At 50.6% G+C, this 27,553-nt stretch overlaps 1 protein-coding gene across 6 annotated transcripts in view; it reads left to right on the forward strand.

Annotated features, from left to right (window-relative positions):
- LOC141270715 (uncharacterized) overlaps positions 1-27,553 on the forward strand; it is a 669,979-nt gene that overhangs the window by 508,896 nt on the left and 133,530 nt on the right. For 2 of the 6 annotated variants that reach the window (XR_012321735.1, XR_012321736.1), the window contains exons 6-9: positions 17,748-17,927; positions 18,010-18,133; positions 18,216-18,313; positions 23,906-23,996. The exons of 3 other annotated variants lie outside the window; for them this stretch is intronic. The gene's annotated coding sequence lies outside the window, so the exon portion shown is untranslated. Of the gene's footprint in view, positions 1-17,476; positions 17,691-17,747; positions 17,928-18,009; positions 18,134-18,215; positions 18,314-23,905; positions 23,997-27,553 lie in introns of all 6 variants that reach the window. One more of the 6 variants, XR_012321737.1, reaches the window with a different exon arrangement.

The raw sequence follows: 27,553 nt of genomic DNA on the forward strand, positions 1-27,553 counted from the left end.
TAATGGAGCAGGGACTGTGTGATAGAGGGGACAGGACTCAGTCCTGGAGGAAGCACCGGGACTCTGCACTGGGGACCGGTAATGAGGGAGCAGGGACTGTGTGATAGAGGGGACAGGACTCAGTCCTGGGGGAAGCACCGGGACTCTGCACTGGGGACCGGTAATGAGGGAGCAGGGACTGTGTGATAGAGGGGACAGGACTCAGTCCTGGGGGAAGCACCGGGACTCTGCACTGGGGACCGGTAATGAGGGAGCAGGGACTGTGTGATAGAGGGGACAGGACTCAGTCCTGGGGGAAGCACCGGGACTCTGCACTGGGGACCGGTAATGAGGGAGCAGGGACTGTGTGATAGAGGGGACAGGACTCAGTCCTGGGGGAAGCACCGGGACTCTGCACTGGGGACCGATAATGAGGGAGCAGGGACTGTGTGATAGAGGGGACAGGACTCAGTCCTGGGGGAAGCACCGGGACTCTGCACTGGGGACCGGTAATGAGGGAGCAGGGACTGTGTAATAGAGGGGACAGGACTCAGTCCTGGGGGAAGCACCGGGACTCTGCACTGGGGACTGGTAATGACGGAGCAGGGACTGTGTGATAGAGGGGACAGGACTCAGTCCTGGAGGAAGCACCGGGACTCTGCACTGGTGACCGGTAATGAGGGAGAAGGGACTATGTGATAGAGAGGACAGGACTCTGTCCTGGGGGAAGCACCGGGACTCTGCACTGGGGACCGGTAATGAGGGAGCAGGGACTGTGTGATAGAGGGGACAGGACTCAGTCCTGGGGGAAGCACCGGGACTCTGCACTGGGGACCGGTAATGAGGGAGCAGGGACTGTGTGATAGAGGGGACAGGACTCAGTCCTGGGGGAAGCACCGGGACTCTGCACTGGGGACCGGTAATGAGGGAGCAGGGACTGTGTGATAGAGGGGACAGGACTCAGTCCTGGGGGAAGCACCGGGACTCTGCACTGGGGACCGGTAATGAGGGAGCAGGGACTGTGTGACAAAGGGGACAGGACTCAGTCCTGGGGGAAGCACCGGGACTCTGCACTGGGGACCGGTAATGAGAGAGCAGGGACTGTGTGATAGAGGGGACAGGACTCAGTCCTGGGGGATGCACCGGGACTCTGCACTGGTGACCGGTAATGAGGGAGCAGGGACTGTGTGTTAGAGGGGACAGGACTCAGTCCTGGGGGAAGCACCAGGAGTCTGCACTGGGGACTGGTAATGACGGAGCAGGGACTGTGTGATGGAGGGGACAGGACTCAGTCCTGGGGGAAGCATCGGGACTCTGCACTGGTGACCGGTAATGAGGGAGAAGGGACTATGTGATAGAGGGGACAGGACTCTGTCCTGGGGGAAGCACCGGGACTCTACACTGGGGACCGGTAATGGAGCAGGGACTGTGTGATAGAGGGGACAGGACTCAGTCCTGGAGGAAGCACCGGGACTCTGCACTGGGGACCGGTAATGAGGGAGCAGGGACTGTGTGATAGAGGGGACAGGACTCAGTCCTGGGGGAAGCACCGGGACTCTGCACTGGGGACCGGTAATGAGGGAGCAGGGACTGTGTGATAGAGGGGACAGGACTCAGTCCTGGGGGAAGCACCGGGACTCTGCACTGGGGACCGGTAATGAGGGAGCAGGGACTGTGTGATAGAGGGGACAGGACTCAGTCCTGGGGGAAGCACCGGGACTCTGCACTGGGGACCGGTAATGAGGGAGCAGGGACTGTGTGATAGAGGGGACAGGACTCAGTCCTGGGGGAAGCACCGGGACTCTGCACTGGGGACCGATAATGAGGGAGCAGGGACTGTGTGATAGAGGGGACAGGACTCAGTCCTGGGGGAAGCACCGGGACTCTGCACTGGGGACCGGTAATGAGGGAGCAGGGACTGTGTAATAGAGGGGACAGGACTCAGTCCTGGGGGAAGCACCGGGACTCTGCACTGGGGACTGGTAATGACGGAGCAGGGACTGTGTGATAGAGGGGACAGGACTCAGTCCTGGAGGAAGCACCGGGACTCTGCACTGGTGACCGGTAATGAGGGAGAAGGGACTATGTGATAGAGAGGACAGGACTCTGTCCTGGGGGAAGCACCGGGACTCTGCACTGGGGACCGGTAATGAGGGAGCAGGGACTGTGTGATAGAGGGGACAGGACTCAGTCCTGGGGGAAGCACCGGGACTCTGCACTGGGGACCGGTAATGAGGGAGCAGGGACTGTGTGATAGAGGGGACAGGACTCAGTCCTGGGGGAAGCACCGGGACTCTGCACTGGGGACCGGTAATGAGGGAGCAGGGACTGTGTGATAGAGGGGACAGGACTCAGTCCTGGGGGAAGCACCGGGACTCTGCACTGGGGACCGGTAATGAGGGAGCAGGGACTGTGTGACAAAGGGGACAGGACTCAGTCCTGGGGGAAGCACCGGGACTCTGCACTGGGGACCGGTAATGAGGGAGCAGGGACTGTGTGATAGAGGGGACAGGACTCAGTCCTGGGGGAAGCACCGGGACTCTGTACTGGGGACCGGTAATGAGGGAGCAGGGACTGTGTATTAGAGGGGACAGGACTCAGTCCTGGGGGAAGCATCGGGACTCTGCACTGGGGACCGGTAATGAGGGAGCAGGGACTGTGTAATAGAGGGGACAGGACTCAGTCCTGGGGGAAGCATCGGGACTCTGCACTGGGGACCGGTAATGAGGGAGCAGGGACTGTGTGACAAAGGGGACAGGACTCAGTCCTGGGGGAAGCACCGGGACTCTGCAATGGGGACCGGTAATGAGGGAGCAGGGACTGTGTGATAGAGGGGACAGGACTCAGTCCTGGGGGAAGCACCGGAACTCTGCACTGGGGACCGGTAATGAGGGAGCAGGGACTGTGTAATAGAGGGGACAGGACTCAGTCCTGGGGGAAGCACCGGGACTCTGCACTGGGGACTGGTAATGACGGAGCAGGGACTGTGTGATAGAGGGGACAGGACTCAGTCCTGGGGGAAGCACCGGGACTCTGCACTGGGGACCGGTAATGAGGGAGCAGGGACTGTGTGATAGAGGGGACAGGACTCAGTCCTGGGGGAAGCACCGGGACTCTGCACTGGTGACCGGTAATGAGGGAGCAGGGACTGTGTGATAGAGGGGACAGGACTCAGTCCTGGGGGAAGCACCGGGACTCTGCACTGGGGACCGGTAATGAGAGAGCAGGGACTGTGTGATAGAGGGGACAGGACTCAGTCCTGGGGGAAGCACCGGGACTCTGCACTGGTGACCGGTAATGAGGGAGCAGGGACTGTGTGATAGAGGGGACAGGACTCAGTCCTGGGGGAAGCACCGGGAGTCTGCACTGGGGACTGGTAATGACGGAGCAGGGACTGTGTGATAGAGGGGACAGGACTCAGTCCTGGAGGAAGCATCGGGAGTCTGCACTGGGGACTGGTAATGAGGGAGCAGGGACTGTGTGATAGAGGGGACAGGACTCAGTCCTGGGGGAAGCACCGGGAGTCTGCACTAGGGACTGTGTGATAGAGGGGACAGGACTCAGTCCTGGGGGAAGCACCGGGACTCTGCACTGGTGACCGGTAATGAGGGAGCAGGGACTGTGTGATAGAGGGGACAGGACTCAGTCCTGGGGGAAGCATCGTGACTCTGCACTGGGGACCTGTAATGAGGGAGCAGGGACTGTGTGATAGAGGGGACAGGACTCAGTCCTGGGGGAAGCACCGGGACTCTGCACTGGGGACCGGTAATGAGGGAGCGGGGACTGTGATAGAGGGGACAGGACTCAGTCCTGGGGGAAGCACCGGGACTCTGCACTGGGGACCTGTAATGAGGGAGCGGGGACTGTGTGATAGAGGGGACAGGACTCAGTCCTGGGGGAAGCACCGGGACTCTGCACTGGGGACCGGTAATGAGGGAGCAGGGACTGTGTGACAAAGGGGACAGGACTCAGTCCTGGGGGAAGCACCGGGACTCTGCACTGGGGACCGGTAATGAGGGAGCAGGGACTGTGTGATAAAGGGGACAGGACTCGGTCCTGGGGGAAGCATCGGGACTCTGCACTGGGGACCGGTAATGAGGGAGCAGGGACTGTGTATTAGAGGGGACAGGACTCAGTCCTGGGGGAAGCACCGGGACTCTGCACTGGGGACTGGTAATGACGGAGCAGGGACTGTGTGATAGAGGGGACAGGACTCAGTCCTGGGGGAAGCACCGGGACTCTGCACTGGTGACCGGTAATGAGGGAGCAGGGACTGTGTGATAGAGGGGACAGGACTCAGTCCTGGGGGAAGCACCGGTACTCTGCACTGGGGACCGGTAATGAGAGAGCAGGGACTGTGTGATAGAGGGGACAGGACTCAGTCCTGGGGGAAGCACCGGGACTCTGCACTGGTGACCGGTAATGAGGGAGCAGGGACTGTGTGATAGAGGGGACAGGACTCAGTCCTGGGGGAAGCACCGGGACTCTGCACTGGGGACCGGTAATGAGGGAGCAGGGACTGTGTATTAGAGGGGACAGGACTCAGTCCTGGGGGAAGCACCGGGACTCTGCACTGGGGACCGGTAATGAAGGAGCAGGGACTGTGTGATAGAGGAGACAGGACTCAGTCCTGGGGGAAGCACCGGGACTCTGCACTGGGGACCGGTAATGAGGGAGCAGGGACTGTGTATTAGAGGGGACAGGACTCAGTCCTGGGGGAAGCACCGGGACTCTGCACTGGGGACCGGTAATGAGGGAGCAGGGACTGTGTAATAGAGGGGACAGGACTCAGTCCTGGGGGAAGCATTGGGACTCTGCACTGGCGACCGGTAATGAGGGAGCAGGGACTGTGTGACAAAGGGGACAGGACTCAGTCCTGGGGGAAGCACCGGGCCTCTGCACTGGGGACCGGTAATAAGGGAGCAGGGACTGTGTGATAGAGGGGACAGGACTCAGTCCTGGGGGAAGCACCGGGACTCTGCACTGGGGACCGGTAATGAGGGAGCAGCGACTGTGTAATAGAGGGGACAGGACTCAGTCCTGGGGGAAGCACCGGGACTCTGCACTGGGGACTGGTAATGATGGAGCAGGGACTGTGTGATAGAGGGGACAGGACTCAGTCCTGGGGGAAGCACCGGGACTCTGCACTGGTGACCGGTAATGAGGGAGCAGGGACTGTGTGATAGAGGGGACAGGACTCAGTCCTGGGGGAAGCACCGGGAGTCTGCACTAGGGACTGTGTGATAGAGGGGACAGGACTCAGTCCTGGGGGAAGCACCGGGACTCTGCACTGGTGACCGGTAATGAGGGAGCAGGGACTGTGTGATAGAGGGGACAGGACTCAGTCCTGGGGGAAGCACCGGGACTCTGCACTGGGGACCGGTAATGAGGGAGCAGGGACTGTGTATTAGAGGGGACAGGACTCAGTCCTGGGGGAAGCACCGGGACTCTGCACTGGGGACCGGTAATGAGGGAGCAGGGACTGTGTAATAGAGGGGACAGGACTCAGTCCTGGGGGAAGCATTGGGACTCTGCACTGGGGACCAGTAATGAGGGAGCAGGGACTGTGTGACAAAGGGGACAGGACTCAGTCCTGGGGGAAGCACCGGGACTCTGCACTGGGGACCGGTAATAAGGGAGCAGGGACTGTGTGATAGAGGGGACAGGACTCAGTCCTGGGGGAAGCACCGGGACTCTGCACTGGGGACCGGTAATGAGGGAGCAGGGACTGTGTAATAGAGGGGATAGGACTCAGTCCTGGGGGAAGCACCGGGACTCTGCACTGGGGACTGGTAATGACGGAGCAGGGACTGTGTGATAGAGGGGACAGGACTCAGTCCTGGGGGAAGCACCGGGACTCTGCACTGGTGACCGGTAATGAGGGAGCAGGGACTGTGTGATAGAGGGGACAGGACTCAGTCCTGGGGGAAGCACCGGGAGTCTGCACTAGGGACTGTGTGATAGAGGGGACAGGACTCAGTCCTGGGGGAAGCACCGGGACTCTGCACTGGTGACCGTTAATGAGGGAGAAGGGACTATGTGATAGAGGGGACAGGACTCTGTCCTGGGGGAAGCACCGGGACTCTGCACTGGTGACCGGTAATGAGGGAGAAGGGACTATGTGACAAAGGGGACAGGACTCAGTCCTGGGGGAAGCACCGGGACTCTGCACTGGGGACCGGTAATGAGGGAGCAGGGACTGTGTGACAAAGGGGACAGGACTCAGTCCTGGGGGAAGCACCGGGACTCTGCACTGGGGACCGGTAATGAGAGATCAGGGACTGTGTGATAGAGGGGACAGGACTCAGTCCTGGGGGAAGCACCGGGACTCTGCACTGGTGACCGGTAATGAGGGAGCAGGGACTGTGTGATAGAGGGGACAGGACTCAGTCCTGGGGGAAGCACCGGGAGTCTGCACTAGGGACTGTGTGATAGAGGGGACAGGACTCAGTCCTGGGGGAAGCACCGGGACTCTGCACTGGTGACCGTTAATGAGGGAGAAGGGACTATGTGATAGAGGGGACAGGACTCTGTCCTGGGGGAAGCACCGGGACTCTGCACTGGTGACCGGTAATGAGGGAGAAGGGACTATGTGACAAAGGGGACAGGACTCAGTCCTGGGGGAAGCACCGGGACTCTGCACTGGGGACCGGTAATGAGGGAGCAGGGACTGTGTGACAAAGGGGACAGGACTCAGTCCTGGGGGAAGCACTGGGACTCTGCACTGGGGACCGGTAATGAGGGAGCAGGGACTGTGTGATAGAGGGGACAGGACTCAGTCCTGGGGGAAGCATCGGGACTCTGCACTGGGGACCGGTAATGAGGGAGCAGGGACTGTGTATTAGAGGGGACAGGACTCAGTCCTGGGGGAAGCACCGGGACTCTGCACTGGGGACTGGTAATGACGGAGCAGGGACTGTGTGATAGAGGGGACAGGACTCAGTCCTGGGGGAAGCACCCGGACTCTGCACTGGTGACCGGTAATGAGGGAGCAGGGACTGTGTGATAGAGGGGACAGGACTCAGTCCTGGGGGAAGCACAGGGACTCTGCACTGGTGACCGGTAATGAGGGAGCAGGGACTGTGTGATAGAGGGGACAGGACTGAGTCCTGGGGGAAGCACCAGGACTCTACACTGGGGATCAGTAATGAGGGAGCAGGGACTGTGTGATAGAGGGGACAGGACTCAGTCCTGGAGGAAGCACCAGGACTCTGCACTGGTGACCGGTAATGAGGGAGAAGGGACTATGTGATAGAGGGGACAGGACTCTGTCCTGGGGGAAGCACCGGGACTCTGCACTGGGGACTGGTAATGAGGGAGCAGGGACTGTGTGATAGAGGGGACTGGACTCAGTCCTGGGTGAAGCATCGGGACTCTGCACTGGGGACTTTTAATGAGGGAGCAGGGACTGTGTGATAGAGGGGACTGGACTCAGTCCTGGGGGAAGCACCGGGACTCTGCACTGGGGACTGGTAATGAGGGAGCAGGGACTGTGTGATAGAGGGGACAGGACTCAGTCCTGGGGGAAGCACCGGGACTCTGCACTGGGGACCGGTAATGAGAGAGCAGGGACTGTGTGATAGAGGGGACAGGACTCAGTCCTGGAGGAAGCACCGGGACTCTGCACTGGGGACCGGTAATGAGGGAGCAGGGACTGTGTGATAGAGGGGACAGGACTCAGTCCTGGGGGAAGCACCGGGACTCTGCACTGGGGACCGGTAATGAGGGAGCAGGGACTGTGTGATAGAGGGGATAGGACTCAGTCCTGGGGGAAGCATCGTGACTCTGCACTGGGGACCTGTAATGAGGGAGCGGGGACTGTGTGATAGAGGGGACAGGACTCAGTCCTGGGGGAAGCACCGGGACTCTGCACTGGGGACCGGTAATGAGGGAGCAGGGACTGTGATAGAGGGGACAGGACTCAGTCCTGGGGGAAGCACCGGGACTCTGCACTGGGGACCTGTAATGAGGGAGCGGGGACTGTGTGATAGAGGGGACAGGACTCAGTCCTGGGGGAAGCACTGGAACTCTGCACTGGGGACCGGTAATGATAGAGCGGGGACTGTGTGATAGAGGGGACAGGACTCAGTCCTGGGGGAAGCACCGGGACTCTACACTGGGGACCGGTAATGAGGGAGCAGGGACTGTGTGATAGAGGGGACAGGACTCAGTCCTGGGGGAAGCATCGGGACTCTGCACTGGGGACCGGTAATGAGGGAGCAGGGACTGTGTGATAGAGGGGACAGGACTCAGTCCTGGGGGAAGCACCAGGACTCTGCACTGGTCTGTAGTCTTCTCTCCTAGATACAGGTACTTGTTCTGTCTGTTCCTTTCCCTGCATTCTGTTCTGTAATTCCATCTGGGCCTCATCATCTTCACACATTACTGTACAGATCTGTTATACTGCGGCTTGTGGAAGTATTCACCCCCTTTGGGTTTTTTCCTATTTTGTTACATTACAACCTGAGTATAAATTGTTTGATGCATCAGCACTAAATAGTTTAAGTTGAAGTGAGAAAAATATAGACATAAATTAAGTTTATGGGATCAAATAACTAAAAATTGGCATGTGCATATGTATTCACCCCTTTTGCTATGAAGCCTCTAAAAATATCTAGTGCAAGTGACTCGCCACCTGGGCCGTGGGGCACTCGGAGCCGGGCAACAGGGAAACGATGGGGGTAGTGGTGGCGATCCGGTTCCGTGGCTCAGGGTGGTCAGATCAGTGGTAGTCTGCTATGTGCTGTAGGTAATGTCCGACTACGCCACCCGTGGATTGCGGCTATTATGAACCGCCGCTGCAAGGCAGACCACTGAGGCTGATGGTGTTTGCAGCTGAGGTAGTGTAACTCCCCACGGGAAGAGTGCAGCCCCTGGGCAGTGTAGTTGATGGTGGGGGTGATGGTGCAGGGAGTCCCAGTACCGTTAGTGCTGGCGAAGCAAAAAGCACAAAGACAACGTGTTGCAGTCCAGGGTCTTTTACTCACAGTTCGTATATTCCCAGTCACTTCTGTCAGCAATGACTGCCCTAGCCGTGCTGCGTCCACCAGGTGAGGGGCTCGGTCAACCCCCAGGCAGTTCAGGAATATGGCGCAGGACCCCCTTCCATCCTTCCTCTGGCTTGCCCCACCAGGGACCAACTTTTGTCCAGCTACTGCGGATCTGCGCGGGTAAACCTGGGCCCCGTTCCCCGCTGTCCTCTATGGTGCCTTCCTAGCAGGTTTGGTGAGGTGTCGCACCAATAAATGATCACGACCTCCTGTTTTTGGCTGAGGGTAGTTTCTCCTCCACCAACTTGGGATCCGGTACCCTTAATCTGCCTGACCCTTCACCCGGTATTCTCATGGGCTCTTAGGGTCCCTTCTGCCTTCTTGTTTCTGAGCCCTTCTACACTTTGGGTACTTCTCTTTTCTTTGCTGTTCCTTTCTGCTTCTGTTCCTTTCTGCTTCTGTTCCTTTCTGCTTCTGTTCCTTTCTGCTTCTGTTCCTTTCTGCTTCTGTTCCTTTCTGTTTCTGTTCCTTCCTTCTGGCTCCGGCCTTCACCCTAGGCCTGCCTTGTGGAGCTGGGCCCAGACTGAGCCGCAGCTCCCTGTCAGCCCTCTCTGGCTGAACTCCTTCTCTCACTTCTCTGACTGACCTTCTCTCAGAACTAAGATGGTGCCCACCTTATATACCTTCCCCTAGTGTGTGAGCTCGGGTGACCAGCAACCAATGAGCTCCTACCTATGCTCAGAAACCGTCCCGTTCTGCTCCTACATCACTGGGTTTTCCTCCCCCCTCCACACTCCAGCCAGGGACATTGTCTGTCATGCCTGCATTACTGTATAAATGGGAGCACCGTTGAGCTGTCCCCCGGAAATGGGGTGTGTGTGATGCATGCAGCTAACTGGGCCCTGGTCCATACTCCATCCTTACCCGGGAGTGGAATAGCACACCTCTGGCAGAGGTGCAATACCCCTGTAGCGGCCGAACCCTCGGGGCGCTATACAAGCAATTACCTTTATAAGTCCCATGCTTAGTGACAGGAAGCCCACCTGTGTGCAATGTACGTGTCACATGTCTGTCAGTATATACACTTTACCTTTTCTGAAAGACCACAGAGCCTACAACACCATTAAGCAAGAAGCACCACTAACCAAACAACACCATGAAGACCGAGGAGACCTCCAAACAAGTCAGGTGTGAAGTTGTTGTGAAGTACACGTCAGGGTTGGGTTGGAAAAAAAAAAATCCCAATCTCTGATGATCCCCCAGAGTACCATAAAATCTATTATAATCAAATGGAAAGAACATGGTACCACAACAAACCGGCCAAGAGAGAGGGCTTCCACCAAAACGCACATGCCGGGCAAGGAGGGCATTAATCAAGACAGGCAGCACAGAGACCAAAGGCATAACTGCCAATCGTCCCTTATTCTGCGGGACTGTCCCACTTTGAGGGCTCAGTCCTACCATGTCAGAGCTTTCGTCCCAGCTTCTAATACTCACTTGACGTCTTCATCACTCCTGGCTCCTCCTCGGGGGCAGGGCCGCTTCTCTCTGCTCAGTACATAAATTTAATTATATATTCACCCTTCTTCTTGTCCTGTGATTGGACTCCCTGGGACTCAAACTCTTGTCTTGTTGTTCTTAGGCAGCAGCTGTCAGTAGGACTGTGTTCACATGTAGAGTAAATGGAAAGTATTTTCTGCTGCTTTTTTTGCACAGAAGTTCTGCTGTTTAACTGTCCAAGCAAAGTGGATGTGATTTCATGAGAACTGTGCCCCCTGTGGTCTAAAGATGCTACTGAACTGTGTGTTGTTTTTTTTTCTCTCGTCTTCAATGTGAAGTGCATGGAAAAAACTGCAATTACTTTTTAAAGTGCAGAATCAAAGCTTTCTGTTGTGTAAAAAGCACTTAAAAATGCAGCTTCACATCTGCAACCGAAACGCATCAAATAAGGAGGAGAAGGTCTACAAAAGCATCAATAATCAGAGAAGATTGTTATTGTGTAGTTTGGTGCAGACACCTGCAGAAAACAGGGGGCACAGTATTTCTGCAACATGTGAACATGGCCTTATAGAGACCAAAAATCCAGATGTCGTATAGTGAAGCTACATAGGGATGAGAAAGTTCTGGCGGCTCCAACTGTGAATGTAGGAACAAAAAATAAATCAACAGGTCCCAGCTAGAGATGAGCAGAACACACAGATGACATCACGCACTATATAATTTATAGTCCTGATAATGCAGACGGATACCATTGTTAGAAGAGCATCATGAAAAAATGTTCATGCAGAGACCAAATAGGTTAAGATAGGGGATCATATAGTGATCCAAAAAATAGAATCCATAAATGGGAAAAGTAAACAAGCCCAGTGGCATATTGCAATGTCACCAGTCCATGAGAGAACCGCACTCGATGGACGTTTCGCACCTAGCTTCGTCAAGGGGCCTGGATTTGCAGCTAAGCACGCAGCATGATCTGTCCCTCTTTCTGCTTTTCAAAAGTTGTGAGGTATGTAAAGGTAAGCCTGAATCTGTCAATACAACCACCATAGAAGACAAAAAGGGGTGGGGTGGAAAAGTGCAGTGCTTGTGTGAACCTGTATGGAAGTTAAATATGCGTGCAGATACAGTGGTCTGCTCACCTGGGTCGGTTGTGCAGACTGCACAACCCAGGTTAAACAGCTGCTGGTGCTGATAGCGCTGCCACGATGCCTTCAGCGTCTCCTCTGGGTTAGCAGACAGAGCTTCCAATCACGTGGTTCCGGGTGATGACATCATCGCAGGTCCTACAGGTCCTGCAGCTGAAAATGTATCCAGATCTCCGCAGCCCCGAGCCACAACTCCCAAGGGAAAAGTGAACAGTGTGCAAATTGAGGTGGTCAGTGGGGCGCTGGAAAAGGATAAAACAAACCTCTTTATTGAAGTTCTAATGCCCACAGAACTTCAAAAAAGAGGTTTGTTTTATCCTTTTCCAGCGCCTTATCCAGTTTCTAGCGCCCCACTGACCACCTCAATTTGCACACCATAAAACCACCATAAGCAGTACACTTCATAGAGGTGACCTTTATAGAAGAGCGGGCAGAAAAAAGCCTTTACTTACAAACAAAAATTGTACGCTAGTTTTGTATTTGCCAAAAGACGTGGGAAACTCCCCAAATGCATGGAGGAATGTGCCGTGGTCAGATGTGACCAAAATTGAGCTTTTTGGACACCAAGGTAAATGCTATGTCTGGTGCCAAACCAACACCACTCAGCGCCCCAAGAACACCATCCCCACAGTGAAACATGGTGGTGGCAGAATCATACTGTGGGGATGTCTTTCGGCAGCAAGGACAGGGAAAATGGTCCAAGTTGAGGGGAAGATGGATGGTGCAAAATACAGGGATATTCTTGAGCAAAGCCTATTTCAGTTTGTCGGCGATTTGAGACTGGGATGGAGGTTCACCTTCCAACAAGACAATGACGCAAAGAATACTGCTAAAGCAAGACTCAAGTGGTTAAGGAGAAGTGTGTAAATGTTTTGGAGTAGCCTAATTAAAGCCGAGACCTTCATCCAATTGAGATTCTGTGGTTAGACTTGAAGATTGCTGTTCACCAGAGGAAACCATCTAACTTGAAGGAGCTGGAGCAGTTTTGTCTTGAGGGCAAAAATCCTAGTGGCAAGATGTGGTAAGTTCATAGAGACTTATCCAAAGCAACTTGCAGCTGTAATTGCTGCAAAAGGAGGGAGGTGAATAATTATACACACTGAAGTTTTCGGTTATTTTGTCCTATTTGTTATTTGCTTCACAAAAAAAAGATAACCAAATGTTCACAGTTGTAGGTATGTTCTTTACATGAACTGATGCAAACCCTAAAAAAAACAGTGACATTCCATATTGTGAGGTGGCAAAACACAAAAAATGCCAAGTGGGGTGAATACTTTCGTAAGCCACGGTATGTGCATCATCATCTCCACACATTTATTGTACACAGATCTGTTACACATGGAGCGTCTGCTCTCATGATCCAGTGTGTTACCTCTTACATACAGAGCTCAGTGGTCTGTCTGTGTTATTGCTGATCGCCTTATATTTATTCCTTTATTAATCCTATTTCTCTTTCTATGATCTATTCTATATAGTCTTTTCCTCCTTACGTATTTTCTTTGTTCGTCCCTCTTTTTGTTTATTCTTTGTTCCCAGTCCCTCTCTACTACCTGTACTGGGCTAACTCCTATATATGGGGTTAATATCCTCTACATCCGCCCTCTTTTCAGTAGTACTGACATCTCTGACCCTGTGCACATGTGACCGCTGGGACAGTTATATTGGCCGCTCTGTGTCCGCACTTCAATGCTGTTTGCCTGATGTTCTGTTCTCTGACACGATGGTCAACTGACCTGCGTGCCACTTGACCATCGCATTATCTGACCTGGTCACCAGACCATTGCGTCACCTGCCAAGTCCTGCTATTGGCTTCTCCATGTAGACGCACATCGGCGCTATAATTTAGACTATGACAGACCGATATTCTCTTCTGCACATGTGTTTTTCTTTTAATTTTTTTTTTCTTTTAACTGTTTCTTCTAAATTTTTCCTCTCTACTTTTTATAATAAATAGTACCCTTGACACAACTTCACACAAAACACGTGTCAAAGCACCGCTTACACACACATCCCAGTGTTTTGAAGAATAAAATAAAAATGGCCCATTTGTCAAAAAGACGCTATTCTCCAAAGGAAGCATACACTTTCCTTGCCTCCTACACTGATTCAGGCAGGGAGGAAGATCCTCTATTTCTCTTCTTCATCTAGTAAGGAGGGACCCCCAGCAAGGTGCCCTAGGACCCAGCCAACCCCTACAGCAATTAATCCCCATATGGACTGCACCCCCCGAAAGTTATCATCCTGTTATTCTGGATTTCATGGGCAGCTTAGGAACCCAATTTGACGATAAAGGCCTCACTGAAATTGACTCTTTCAAATTATTTTTCAGCGAGGAAATAATAAATCTTATGGTGGCCCAGACAAATTTGTATCACCCATCAATTTTTCTTCCAAAATCCCACGATATCATATGCCAGATAGACCCCTGTAAATACAGCAGAAATTATGAAATTTTGGGGCATATGGGCATAGTTATAAAAACAGAGCTTGGTCGTTACTGAAGGAGTACTGATATACTGTACAGCACACACAGATTTAGGGTCTACAAAAGGAAGGACACCCAGATTAACCCCCTGAATGCCCCTCTGTCCTGAATGTGAGTGGGAAAATTGTGTAGGAATTGCTGCACCCACTGCTGTATAAGGGTTATCACCTCTACATAGACAACTTCTACACCAGCACCCCACTCTTCAAGACCCTCTCTGTCAGATGTACAATGTGAAAAATTCAGAGAGACCTCCTTTAGCCACTAATTGGGCTACTGGTGAGAGAGGGCGAAAGAAGAGCCGAATGCAGCGACAACATACTGGTGGTCAAGTATAAGGACAAGAGGGATGTCCTTATCGTGACCACCATACACCATGACAACTCCCTTGTCACTGTCCAAGGTACCACAACACAAATCCCAAAGCCAGATTGTATCCTGGATTATAATGAGTACATGGGGGGTGTAGATCTCTCAGATCAGGTCTTCAAACCATGAAGTGCCATGTGAAAAGCTAAAGTATGGTACAAAAAATTGTCCGTGCACGTTGTACACATGGCACTGTAAAATGCTTTTGTGCTGTTTTGATCTGCAGGCAATATGGAGACCTTCCTTCAGTTTCAGAGGGTAGCCATCAAGGCCCTAATGTTTGGCACTCAGAAAAGTTAGGATCCCAGTACTTCGGAAAGCACTGATGGTGCTCGTATCGTACCAGGTCAGCATTTTCCCGAGAGGTTCCTTAAAAGGCAAAGATGGGAAGATCACAAAAAAGGTGCAGAGTATGCTCCAAGAGGGGAATACAAAAATACACACATTACCACTGTGAAACCTGGCCTTTACACTAAGGATTGCTTCAAATCGTACTACACATCCATAAATTAATAACATTTATTTTTGCCCTGTTGACACAACACCCTTTTATAATCTGATGTACTCTGCACAACTAACACATACCACCACATTATAAATTCATACACCAGTAAAACCAAAAGCATTACAATCATTATTATAAAACTGTGTGGCATCCCGGTACACGCTCTACTGCTGCTAAATGAGATAGTTGTAGTGTGGCGGTAGATTTGTTCCATTGTGTGTACTGAGATAGGGGATATAATACATTGCATTGTATATTGTACTTTCTTAAATTGTACTTTCCTGCCATCTACTGGCCAATATGTGTATATGAACTTCAAGTGATTTATTCTCCTCAGAACAAGCTGCCATAGAAACAGCTGGCAGGAGCCTCCCAGCTCAGGGCACACTCTGGCTAAAAAACTGGTACAAACCAGTTATCGGTGGTTCCTGCTGCCTAAGGAAGATATAGGAGAGACATTATTCTCTCAGAGAAGAGTTTGTCAATGCCAGTCTATGCTGAGGGGACATTTTTCCTCACATAATCTCCTTCACAAAAAGAGTGAGGTTTCTTCCAGTCAGGAGAGGTAACGCTATACGTGGCCTCTCCCGCACGCTGGTAATCCTGATCGCCTCTAGCCAGGACCAGATCCACGTGGCTGCCACGCCACTGACTTTGTGTAAACCTACCCCCTGTGAGAGGGAACGGTGGGCTAAAAACTGGGAGTCCATCCACACTTTAGTGTGTTTCCACAAAGAGCCAATCAGTGAAGCTTCCTCCATCAGTGCAATATTTCTTGGACTGCGCATAGCATTTCCTTTACTAGCAAGTGAAGAGAACTCTGCTCCAGCCGCCCTGGACAATAACAATGCTTGTCTCATGAGGAGAGAACCATTACTTTCAATATACTGTGAACGTTGCCTGTAAGAGAGACTGTAATCCATTACCTCCTTCAGTAAAATTGTTATGTTTACAAGTTCACCTGCATGTCTGGCTGCTTGAGATTGCACAAACATCACGGGCACTCCAAAACCTGCACCCAGACACCACCACTACAGGAGTGCCCCCGGGGGGTCTTATACCATCCACAAGTGCCACCTCCCGCTTTTGAAATTGTTGTGGACACGAGGGAAGTGTTGAGGGGTCCAGCGACCCACTTCAGCTACCGTGACATCGTTATCTGCTGCCAGTGAGACTACCCACCCCAGCCGGCCCTTCTGCAACATCTGGCGCCTCCCTAGTGGCCCACCACATGTGTCTCTAGATAAGTTCCTTGAGGGGTGTAGTTTCCAAAATGTGGTCACTCGTGGGGGAATTCTATGGTTTAGGCGCATCAGGGGCTCTCCAAATGCGAAATGAAGTCTGCGCTCCAAACCATCACTCCTTCCTTTCTGAGCCCTGCCCCCAAACAAAAGTTTTCCACCACATATGGGGTATCTGCGTACTTAGGGGAAATTGCTCAAAAAATTTTAGGTTCCATTTTCGCCTGTTACCCTTGTGAAAATAAAAAAATTGGGGCTAATAGAACATTTTTGTGGAAAAAATGTGATACATTTTTTTTTTCACAGTTCAACGTTATAATTTTCTGTGAAGTACCTGGGGGTTCAAGATGCTCACCTTGAGGGTTCTCGTTTCTAAAATAGGGTCACATTTGGGGGGGTTTCTACCGTTTAGGCACTTCATGGGCTCTCCAAAAGTGACTTGGCGTCCGCTCTCGATTTTTCTGTACAAAGAGTCAAACGGTGCCTCTTCTATTCCAAGCCCCCAAACAGTAGATTTCCCCCACATACCCTTGAGGGGTGCAGTTTTTAGAATGGTGTCACTTTTGGATATTTTCTGTCATATAGACCCCTCCAAAGTCACTTCAAAAGTGATGTCCCTTAAAAAAAAAAAAAGAGAAATCGCTGGTCAAATTTAACCCTTCTAACTTCCTAACAAAAAAAAATTGTTTCAAAAATTATTCTGATGTAAAGTAGACATGTGGAAAATGTGGGAAATCTCTCTGGTTTAAAGGCATAAAAATTACAAGTTTGAAAATTGTGGAATTTTTGCCAAATTTCTGATATTTTCACAAATAAATGCAAGTTGTATTGAACAAATTTTACCACCATCATGGAGTACAATATGTCACGAGAAAACAGTCTCAGAATCACTGGGATTCGTTGAAACGTTCCAGAGTTATTACTACATAAAGTGACCCTGGTCAGAATTGAAAAAATTGGCCTGGTCATGAAGGTGAAGACAGGCTTGGGGTGGTAAAGGGGTTAATGAATTGTATCTAATAAAGTTTATAATTTTTTTTAGTAATTGGAATCATTGTTTCTGCCCTGACACACATCCCCTTTTTTGTTTTCTGATTTATGCTGATTTATTTCTGTATGTGACTATAATGTGATTGTGTGTTATATCGGGGGCAGGACAGGGCCATGACTGGATGTAGTGATCATGTGAAGCCGGTAACCGCTCCGGAGATTTCTTACATGGAATCTATATGATGTTACATCGTCATCTTCTCCCCATTCAGGTCCCTACAATATACGATTCTCTCAGTGGAGATCTTCTATATAAGAGAATTTCACCCTACAAGGATGGATAAGGACAGGGACAAGATGGCGGAGAGGATATTACACCTCACCCTAGAGATCCTCTTCCGGCTTACTGGAGAGGTGAGAGATTCTGATGACGTCACATTACATCATTCTTATCTATGGGAATAACAGAAGGACAGAACTGGAGAGGTGAGGACTCTGGAAATGTCTGTAGTGAGATTTATTAATGTGTCTCTCCATAACCAGGATTACACAGTAGTGAAGAAGACCTGTAGTGAGCGCTGTCAGACCCCTGTGTCTGAGGGATGGGGAAGACCCTTGAGACCAATCATGGGGCCTCCACCTCACCCGCTAATACATGAGAACATCAATGACCAGAAGATCCTTGAACTCGCCTACAAGATGATTGAGCTGCTGACTGGAGAGGTGACACTGCTGGGAATGCTGGGACATTATACAGAAACGCTTTGAAGGGATTGGGGGATGACTGTATCATTGTATGTGTCAGGTTCCTATAAGGTGTCAGGATGTCACCGTCTATTTCTCCATGGAGGAGTGGGAGTATTTAGAAGGACACAAAAATCTGTACAAGAACGTCATGATGGAGGTTCCCCAGCCCCTCTCATCACCAGGTAATAGACAGGGCTAAATACACACGGCCTATAATTATCTGTATGTAAAGAATGAATCAGTCCCTGTATGTGTTTCCTCCAGTTCTATCCAGTAAGAGGACAACACCAGAGAGATGTCCCCGTCCTCTGCTTCCACAGGACTGTAAACAAGAAGATCCTAATGTTCCTCAAGATCATCAGGTAGATGGAGAGAAGGTGTCATAAGATCTTCCCTATAATGTGTAGATGGCTGTGAAGGTCTTGTGTTCAGTCTTGTTTTATCCACCAGTATAAGGGAAGAGTCAGACGGCCGTATAACTATGATCAAGATTGCAGCGCAATGCTTGGACTGTCTGGCGGTTCTCCCGACCCGAGCATGACAGCATGTATTTCAGTGCAACTGTCACGCTTGGCTCACACACCTAATATCATGCCTCAAGTGCCAACAATGAGCAATAGCACAACCTCACTCTACAGAGACCCACATAGGAAGCGGGCACTACAACTACAGTCTATTGTATATACAGTGAACCATCTAGAAACATCTCCCAAGACTCTGCAGGGCTGACCCTCTGTGAGGCTATGTGCCCACGATGCAGAAATGCTCCGGATTTTTCCTGAGCGTTTCTGCATCTCCCTGGCAGAAAAAACGCATGCGGATTGTACATGCGTTTTTCCTGCCAGGGACAAGCGGATGTGAAGCGTTCTTCACAGGCATTTCCGCATGCGGGTTGACAAGCGATTTTAGCATCACTTGGAAAGTGCTTGACAACTTGGTCACACTATATAAATCCATGCAAACGGCATGGATTTATATAGTGAGACCGTAAAGAATGGTTAAAAATAAATATTATTATTATTATTATTTATTATTATAGCGCCATTTATTCCATGGCGCTTTACATGTGATAGGGATATACATAACAAAAGCATTTACATAATCTTAACAAAACGAGTCAGCGACTGGTACAGGAGGAGCGAGGACCCTGCCCGCGAGGGCTCACAGTCTACAAGGGATGGGTGAGGATACAGTAGGTGAGGGTAGAGCTGGTCGTGCAGTGGTGTTTACTGCAGGTTGTAGGCTTGTCGGAAGAGGTGGGTCTTCAGGTTCCTTTTGAAGGTTTCCACGGTCGGCGAGAGTCTGATATGTTGGGGTAGAGAGTTCCAGAGTAGGGGGGAAGCACGGGAGAAATCTTGTATACGATTGTGGGAGGAGGAGATACGAGGGGAGTAGAGCAGGAGATCTTGTGAGGATCGGAGGTTGCGTGCAGGTAAGTACCGGGAGACTAGGTCACAGATGTATGGGGGAGACAGGTTGTGGATGGCTTTGTATGCCATGGTTAGAGTTTTGAACTGAATTCTCTGGGCAATAGGGAGCCAGTGAAGGGATTGACAGAGAGGAGAGGCCGGGGAATAGCGGGGGGACAGGTGGATTAGTCGAGCAGCAGAGTTTAGGATAGATTGGAGAGGTGCAAGAGTGTTGGAAGGGAGGCCACGGAGCAGGAGGTTGCAGTAGTCGAGGCGGGATATGATGAGGGCATGCACTAGTGTTTTTGCAGAGTCTTTGCTGAGGAATGCACGGATCCGGGAGATGTTTTTGAGTTGGAGTCGGCAGGAGGTGGAAAGGGCTTGAATATGTGGCTTGAAGGAGAGATCAGAGTCCAGGGTTACCCCAAGGCAGCGAGCTTGTGGGACTGGGGAGAGTGAACAGCCATTGACGTTGATGGATAGGTCGGATGGGGGATGTGAATGAGAGGGTGGAAAGATGATGAACTCTGTTTTATCCATGTTGAGTTTTAGAAACCTGTTGGAGAAGAAGGATGAGATGGCGGACAGACATTGTGGGATTCTGGTTAGTAGGGAGGAGATATCGGGTCCACAGAGGTAGATCTGTGTGTCGTCAGCATAGAGGTGATACTGAAAGCCGTGAGACTCTATGAGCTGTCCCAGGCCGAAGGTGTAGATGGAGAAGAGCAGAGGTCCTAGAACTGAACCTTGGGGGACACCGACAGATAGGGGGCGAGATGAGGAGGTGGTGCGTGAGTGGGAGATGCTGAATGTCCTGTCTGTTAAGTATGAGGAGATCCAAGATAGAGCCAAGTCCGTGATGCCAAGAGATGAGAGAATCTGGAGTAAGAGGGAATGGTCCACTGTGTCAAAGGCAGATGACAGGTCCAGAAGGAGGAGGATGGAGTAGTGTCGCTTGGATTTGGCATTTAGTAGGTCGTTGGTGACTTTGGTCAGGGCAGTTTCAGTCGAGTGATGCGGTCGGAAGCCAGATTGTAGGCGGTCGAAGAGGGAGGAGGAGGAGAGGTGGGAGGACAGTTCAAGGTGGACATATTGTTCTAGAAGTTTTGAGGCAAAGGGGAGGAGTGATATGGGGCGGTAGCTGGTCAGAGAGGAAGGGTCAAGGGAGGGCTTTTTGAGGATGGGTGTGATTACGGCATGTTTGAAACATGAGGGGAAGACTCCAGTTGTTAGTGATAGATTGAAGAGGTGGGTTAGGGTTGGGATGAAGACTGAGGTGAGGTTAGTGATGAGGTGGGATGGGATTGGGTCAAGTTCGCAGGTGGTGAGGTGTGATTTGGAGAGTAAAGAGGAGACTTGACCTTCTGTAATGGTGGAGAAGTGGGGTTTGGAGGAGGAGGGTTGAGTAGATATGAGGAGGGGTTGTGTGGACTTTAGGCCAAAGTTTTGTCTGATGGTGTCAATCTTCTGTTTGAAGAATGAGGCAAAGTCGTCGGCTGAGATGAGAGAAGAGGGAGGAGGTGCTGGGGGACGAAGGAGAGAGTTGAAAGTGTTAAATAGCTGTTTAGGGTTGTGAGATAGGGAGGATATGAGAGATGAGAAGTAGGTTTGTTTTGCTGTAGTGAGTGCGGACTTGAAATTAGTGAGGGATTGCTTGAATGCGATGAAGTGCTCGATGGAGTGAGACCTTTTCCATCTCCGCTCCGCAACCCTGGAGGCCCGGCGCAGTTCTTTGGTAAGTTTGGTGTGCCAGGGTTGCCTGTTGAATGTGCGAGGTGTGGTGTGTGTGAGAGGGGCGATCGAGTCTAGAGATGCAGCTATTGTGGTGTTATATGAAGCAGCAGCAACGTCTGCATCGTGCAAGGAATTTATGTCTGTGAGAGGAAGGAGGGATTCAGAGAGAGAGTGTAGGTCAAGGTGTTTGAGATTTCTGGGAGGGTGTGTGAGTTTGTGGAGTGGGGATTGTGCACCCGGAGAGGAGAGGGTAGAGAATGTGAGGAGGTTATGGTCAGAGAGAGGGAGTGGTGAGTTAGAGAGGTTAGATAGGGAACAGAGGCGGGTGAAGATGAGGTCCAGTGTGTGGCCATCTTTGTGGGTGGGTGTGGAAGACCATTGAGTGAGTCCAAAGGAGGAAGTGAGGGATAGGAGCTTAGAGACAGACGAGTGGGGAGTGTCAATGGGGATGTTGAAGTCACCCATTATGATAGTGGGGATGTCAGTGGAAAGGAAGTGAAGCAGCCAGGTAGTGAAATGGTCTAAGAAGGTGGTGGCTTGCCCTGGGGGTCGGTAAACGACGGCCAGTTGGAGGTTGGAGGGGGAATAGATGCGCACACAGTGCACCTCAAAAGAGGGGAGTGTAACAGAGGGTGGCAGTGGGATTTTGGTGAAAGCGCAGAGTTCTGATAGGAGGAAACCTACGCCTCCACCATGTTTGCCATTGGGGCGGGGGGTGTGGGAAAGGTGGAATCCGCCATATGAAAGGGCAGCTGGGGAGGCTGTGTCAGAGGGGGTGAGCCAGGTTTCGGTGATGGCGAGGAAGGAGAGTTTGTTTGTAATGAAAAGATCGTGGATGAAGGAAAGTTTGTTGCAGACAGAGCGAGTGTTCCATAGAGCTCCTGTTAGTATAGCTGAGGAGGTGGGTATTAGTTGGATGGGTATGAGGTTAGAAGGGTTGCGACAGTTTGAGGAAGGTCGTGGATAGGAGGTAGAAGTAACTGTGGGGATATGGCGAGGAGGACCAGGATTTGGAGAGATATCTCCAGCAGTGAGGAGGAGCAGAGAAAGTGTTAGCAGGTGGGAGCAAGAGAGAGCATGAGGTGGCTGTCTGTGTTTGGAGATCCAGGATTGAATGTTGAGGAATAATTTGGAGGAGGAGGTGAGATGAATGGGGAGGATAGAGGGAGAGATGATGAGTTTCTTACTTGGTGTAGGGATTTGAGGGGTTATTAGAAAGTGGAGGACTATAGAGGAAAAAGTGAGAGCTAACAGAAACATAGTTTAAGGAGAGTAAGTGGTCAAAGTGTTTGTTACCTGACTCCTGCCCTGACTAACTGCCTCTGAAATAACTGCCACTTCTCTCCGAAGCCACTTTGCACAAGAAGACGCGTGCACCCCTTACAGAGAGTCTAAATATATAGGCCACATTAAACTATATCAGGTGTAGGGCATTGTGGGAACGGCTTGTGGATAAATTAACAGCTGGTCATTTCAGCAGGAGATGGCTGGGTGATCAAAGATAGAGCCAGGACGCAAGTCTCTGCAGTTTAGCACCTCTAAAAATCAGATAAGGTATATAGTGGGTAAAGAACAAACATATGTGAATATTGATTGGAGTGGGACAGATGAAGCAGGGGAATTATGCAGAGCATGTACCAGAGAGACGGGTCAGCAGAGCATTAGAAGACAGCATACATAGGAGCAGGGGAATTATGCAGAGCATGTACCAGAGAGGCGGGTCAGCAGAGCATTAGAAGACAGCATACATAGGAGCAGGGGAATTATGCAGAGCATGTACCAGAGAGGCGGGTCAGCAGAGCATTAGAAGACAGCATACATAGGAGCAGGGGAATTATGCAGAGCATGTACCAGAGAGGCGGGTCAGCAGAGCATTAGAAGACAGCATACATAGGAGCAGGGGAATTATGCAGAGCATGTACCAGAGAGGCGGGTCAGCAGAGCATTAGAAGACAGCATACATAGGAGCAGGGGAATTATGCAGAGCATGTACCTGTGGAAAGAGAAGAAGAAGAAGAAGAAGACGAATGTTAGTCCATGGCCTCTGAAATAACTGCCACTTCTCTCCGAAGCCACTTTGCACAAGAAGACGCGTGCTTACCTTCTGATGGCCCCCGGTATCCTTGTCTCTGCTTGCCGGCAGATTTAAGGACCTGCCAACGTCAGCGTCGCGTGACCCGTCACATGACTAAATGACGTCAGCGCAGGTCCTTTAGTCTACCGCGAGTTGCCTTCAAGCAGAGACAAGGATACCGGGGGCCATTAGAAGGTAAGTATAATATTTATTTTTTATTTTCTTTTTTTTACAGGTTCTATGGTACCCGGGTCCGGAGGAGAGTCTCCTCTTCTCAAAACCTGGGTACCATGAGCACATTGTACATGCGGAATCCATGCGTTTCAGATGCAGTGATGCGGAATCCATGCTTTCCAATGCAAGTCAATGGTGGCGAAAACGTGCTGCGGATTTTTCCGCAATTGGGGAACATGGCAGACCTTCTACCAAGCGTTTTTTAAGCGTTTCTGCAGCGGAATTGCCGCTGGGGAAACGATTAAAAAATGCATAGTGGGCACACAGCCTTACTCTCTCCTGCCCAGCTGCAGGACTGACCCTCTAACTCTCTCCTACCCAGCTGCAGGGCTGACCCTCTGTAACGCTCTCCTGCCCAGCTGCAGGACTGACCCTATGTAACTCTCTCCTGCCAGCTGCAGGGCTGACCCTTTTTAACTCTCTCCTGCCCAGCTGCTGGGCTGATCCTCTGTAACTCTCCCTCTCCCAGCTGCAGGGCTGACCCTCTATAACATTTCTTTCAGGGTGAAGATCTGAACCATGTTAATACTACAGAGACATATGTGAGGGGTGATGAGCGGTGTAAAGAGGAGATTCCTACAGATAAACGCACAGGTGAGTATTGACCACTAAATGCCGAGAAGTCACAGGTTCTAATCAGTCACTGACTTGCAGGGTAACATTAGATGTTCGGGGGTTTTTCATTTGTATTCACATGAAAATTTTGATGTGGATGTAGGGGCTGATTCATTATGGTTTTCCCCGGACTATCTTTCTTTTTTTATATTTACAATGTGCTAAGAACTATCACCCAGGTAGTCCCTTACTACCTACTTTTTGTGCCTGCTGCCGATCTCTACTGACACAGAGCTGTCACAGACCGCTCTTACTTGTGATTCAGCTTTTCCTCCACTCTGCTATGTTGACTGGTCGAGACTGCCGATGTCCTGCTGATTGATAGTTTAACTGCAGGAAGCTGGCTGTCAATCACCATGATATCGGAAGTTATGTCTTGTAGACAGAGCAGACTGGAAGAAAAAGAGCTGCTGTACTGACGTCGAGCAACTGAATCGCCGGTAGGAGCTGTCGGTGACCACTCTGAGCCAGCAGGCACGTGATAGCCTCTGTTAGCAAATACCTGCCTGTTTTAGTTTTTAGGCCCATAGTAAAAAAAAAAAAAAGTCTTGGACAATCTCTTTAAGATTTGCACCGTGCACACCAATGTTTAATGAAGGTGGGGGAGTTCGGGTAAGTAATACTTAATTCATGCAGACACACTGCTTCTTCTCAGTGGTACATGCACATGCCTCTGTGCACCTCGGCAGAAATGGTAACTAAGTGAAGGACAGATTGGAGCAATATTTCTGATGGGCTAAAGTTATGCCACTAGCGATGAATTTGGAGGGCACCGGCAAGCCCCATTCATGCTCCACCCACTTTGGATGACCTGACTGAGACATGCGTGAAAATGGCAGTTTGCATTTTTCAGTGTTTCACGCATTTTTTTCTATTTCTTACATAACCCCCCGCTGCCAAGGCCCCTCAACTTTGGGCACCTTCCGCCATCATACAGTTGACTCTCAGCATAGCTTCAGGATTGCCATGTTGTTTCTCATACCTTTGCTATTCATGGAAGCTAAAATCCTGAAGACTTAAGAACCACCTGGTCACTTGGGCATTGTTCCTCTTCTTCTCTTGCATTCACCTCACAATAAGCTGAACCTTCTGCCTAATAGGAAGTATTGTAAAGTGTCCAATGCCCACTTGATGGCCAAACACTCCTTTTCTACTCTCCAAGTAGTTCTACTCGCTGGAAGACCGTTTCCGACTCGGGTACATTTTCGGGTGTTCTTCATTGTTCACTTCCTGACAAGACTTCCGACATCTGATTTGTCTGTCTCGAACACAAATTCCTTGGAGTTGGAGAAGCCCCGACCAACTAACAATGACTGTTTACACCGGGCTAGCTTCAGTTCCTGGAATGCTGTCTCCGCTTCTTGAGACCACATGGCCATAGCCGACTTCGTACCCTTAAAGAGGTGTGTCAGAAGTGTCGCTATCATAGCGAAATTAGCGATGAAGCGACGGTAGTAGCCCATGATTGAAACCCAGAAATGCTCTGACCTGTTTTTTTGAGAGCGGTTGTGGCCAATTCTGGATTGAGTGAGCCTAATTCACTTGGGATTTGATCTCGCTCCTCCCTACGACATAGCCCAAGAACTTGGCTTCTTCCATTCCCATGGCACATTTCTCCGGTTTGATGAAAAACCCCTCTTTCCTTGAACCAAATATCACCTGAACCTTGCCTAGATGGCTTACTCAATCCTGGCTGAAGATCACGATATCCAGGTAAACTGTGCATACTTCTTGTGGGGAGCTAGGATTCGGTCCATAGATCTCTGGAAAGTGGCTGGAGCTCCTTGAAACCCAAATAGCAACCTGCCATACTGGAAGCAACCATCTGGCACTGAAAAGGCTGTCTTCTCTTTGGCCTCTTTGGACAAGGTAATCTGCCAATAACCTTTCATGAGGTCCAGAGTAGTAATGTACCAGTCTGACCCTAGTCTTTCAATAAGCTCGTTGACTCAGAGCATTGAATATGAGTCAAATTTAGAAACTTCATTCAACTTCCGGTAGTCATTGCATTCTCCATCTGGTTTCAGCACCAAGACTAAGGGACTAGACCAGACACTCTTGGACTCTTCAGTGACTCCTAGATTTACCGTCTGCTTCATCTCCTTAGAGATTACCTCTCGGCGAGGTTCGGGAATCTGATATGATTTTAAATTCAACCAGACATGAGGCTCCATGAAGACTTCATGTTCTATGACTTGAGTACAACCCGGCAACTCTGAAAAAAGGTCTCTGTTTCGAAGAAGCAATTCTTGGCACTGCTGCTCTTGGGCACTGCTGCAATTCTTGAGCACTGCTGCTCTGCCCACTTGACATCTTCCACATCAACTTTTTACTCAGCCACCAAATACTGAGCTTCCACGGGCTCTGTAGATTGCCATGGCTCAATCAGGTAGACAGGGCTTCATTGTCCCAGTTTGGTGGACTTTATAGTTAACTTCACCAACCTTTTTGACTACTTCGTAGGGGCCCTGGCACTTGGCCAAAAATATACTCTCTACCGTGGGTACCAGCACTAGTACCCGATCACTAGGGCTGAACTGTCTCACCCTTGTCGATCGATTGTACACCCTTGACTGGGCCTCTTGCGTCTGGAGGAGGTGCTCTCCCGCGATGGGCATCACTTCAGCAATCTGCTCTTGCATTTGGTCCACATGCTGGATTACACTCTTGTAGAGTGTAACCTCTGCTTCCTAGCTCTCCTTTGCTATATTCAGGAGTCCTCAGGGGTTTCAGTCATAGAACAGCTGAAACTCTCGACCGCCTGGTACCTTTCCACCTGGCCGACCAGGTCATTGGCATTCCAGGGATGTTCCTAGGCAACCAAGGACTGCACCAGCCTCAAAGGGGAGTGAACGAACCTGTCCTTGACAACCATCTCCAGCATCTTCACTGGGGAGGAAGATTCCGCTTGGAACCACTTTTGAACCAGGTGTAGGAGGTTGAACATTTGGGACTGGGGAGGTTTGTCATTGTGATAGTGCGCAACACTGGGCCTGACAGTCACTCCTAAGCGCGACAAGATCTCTATTTTTAACTTGGCTTATTCTTTAGCATCCTGCAAGGCCAGGTCACAATAGGCCTTCTGCATTACCCCTGTTGGATAAGGTGCCAGAACCTCCGCACAGTGCTCCGGAGCCAATTTCTCCAGTTCCTTCACCCTTTAAAAAAACGTCAAGAACGCCTCAACATCATCATCATCATGTGACATGGCCATAAATAGTTGATGCAGAACAATGAAAACAATGAGGCATAATTCTCATGTATATAATTTCATAATACTATCTTGTATAATATACTTGTATGGAATAATGGACCGAAATATAAATATGTAAGCAAACAATATGCATACGGATTGGATAAGACCCAGTGAAAATTAGTATGGTATGCCTAGACTATAAAAGTCAATGTAATAATTCTAGTATCAAATTAATGGTAAACAATCAAGTAATGCAAAAGTACAGTCAAAACGATTAGGAAAAAAGTAGACGTTGGTGGATGGAACGAGACATGATGTCCCAGATGTGCTCAATCGGATT

The sequence above is a fragment of the Phyllobates terribilis genome, unplaced genomic scaffold (assembly GCF_046119375.1).
Source record: "Phyllobates terribilis strain yellow unplaced genomic scaffold, ASM4611937v1 Scaffold_5__5_contigs__length_657084704, whole genome shotgun sequence".
NCBI classification, from domain to species: Eukaryota; Metazoa; Chordata; class Amphibia; order Anura; family Dendrobatidae; genus Phyllobates; species Phyllobates terribilis.